We start from the raw sequence: 1,902 nt of genomic DNA, 5'->3' as shown, positions 1-1,902 counted from the left end.
GCTAAGAATCCTATGCAACCTTCTTGCAACAGTTATCTAGCTCTCAATACAAAGATCATAGGTACTCGTGGCCCACTCACCGTCCCCACAAACACGTAGGGTTCCTTTTCTTCGAGCTCAAAAGTTACCATCCTTCGCTTGCAGTCTATCGTCACCCCATATTTTGCCAAAAAATCCATCCCTAGAATCATATCAAAATCATCCATCACCAATTCAATCAAATCCACAAACAACTCCCTACTGTTTATCTCCACTGGCAACGCTCTAACCCACCTCCTAGAGACTACCAGTTCCCTAGTTTGCAACAAAGTTCTAAATCCCCTATCTTACAAATCACAAGGCCTACACAAATAGTCTTTCACTCTAGCAGACACAAATGAATGAGTAGCTCCTGAATCAATCAATGCAGTAAACGAAGAACCATCACTAGAAATCTGAAATGTCATGGCCGAGGGACTAGTCTCAGCTTTGGTCTAGGTCAAGGTATACACTCTGGCTAGAGTGAGGTTGTTGTTCCACTTTGGTTCCTCTTTCTTGACTTGTGGACAGTCCTTCCTCAAATGACTAACACTCCCACAGACGAAGCATGCTCTGACTCTGCACTCTCCCAGATGGCATCGCCTGCACCGTGCACACTCTGGGAAGCTTCTCTAGTTCTCTCCCCCGCCCTGATGGCCACCAAAGGCACCCCATGACCTCCTATCTGGACTAGGAGGAACAAAAGAATCTGGGGCCTTTCTCTTTTTCTCACTGAGGCCACTACCTTGGCCAAAACCATTGAAGGGAGGCACCACCCTTCGAGCATCATGCCTTTTGGCGCTTTCCTTCAATATCTGATCTTCAGCACCCTCAGCAGTAAGGGATTTTTCTACTACCTAAGCATAAGTGGTAGTCCTTGGATCTAGTGTTATCTTGACATCCTGGGCTATCATTACATTTAACCCACGTAAAAATCGGTCTATCCTTGCCGTATCAGTAGGCACCAAATCTGGTGCAAGCTTAGCTAACTGGTCGAACTTCAAAGCATACTCTATTACAGTCACCATGTTCTGAGTTAGATTAGTGCATTCATCCCTCTTTGCAGCTCGAACTGCAATATTGTAGTACTTCTCATTAAAAACTTTCCTTAACTCATCCCAAGTCATAGTGGCAACATCTCTCCTCTGAGACACAACTTCCCACAAGATGCGGGCATCATCCCTTAACATATAACTAGCACATAAAGTCCAATATAAAGGTAATCATGTTCATCCACTGCTCTACCCACAGTGGGTCCTGACCGCCCTCAAAGGTGGGAGGGTGCTGCTTTCTGAACCTCTCATACAAAGGCTCCCACCTATTCTCCATCACAAGATGGGCTAGCACTGGTGCCACAGCCTGTGGAGCCTATAATCCAACATCCCGAGGAGGTGCCCGTTGTCTTAGCTCTCGAAATTCATCTTTAGTCCTCTGAAGTCTAGTTTGCATTTATGCAAACATCTGTTGCCAGTTTTGTAAAGCAGGTGGAGGGTCCTAACCCTGGTTGTTATCTTCGGCCATATTGTTGCGGAATTGGTTTGATCACCGAGGCATAACTTCAATATGCTTGCAATCAATGACGTCGCACATCAAGCATGATAACAACATCCAAATAAACCACCCCTATTTCAACCGATCAAACGCAATTAGCAAACCAACAAAATGCACACACAACATAATCATATAACAATCTAATGGGCCATGCCCTAGCATTATATACACATCATGCTCTATATATATCAACTGGCAGTTAGGCAATTCAGATGGGCCATTAGACAAATATTTCACTTAATACAGACCAACCCTAAGTCAAGCTTGTCTCTAGCAATAAGCATACATGTTCGGCAATCTCAAAGAACCATAAACCTTGGCACGCTCTGATAC

The sequence above is a fragment of the Humulus lupulus genome, chromosome 4 (genome assembly GCF_963169125.1).
Source record: "Humulus lupulus chromosome 4, drHumLupu1.1, whole genome shotgun sequence".
NCBI lineage: Eukaryota > Viridiplantae > Streptophyta > Magnoliopsida > Rosales > Cannabaceae > Humulus > Humulus lupulus.
This window is presented reverse-complemented; position numbering follows the sequence as displayed.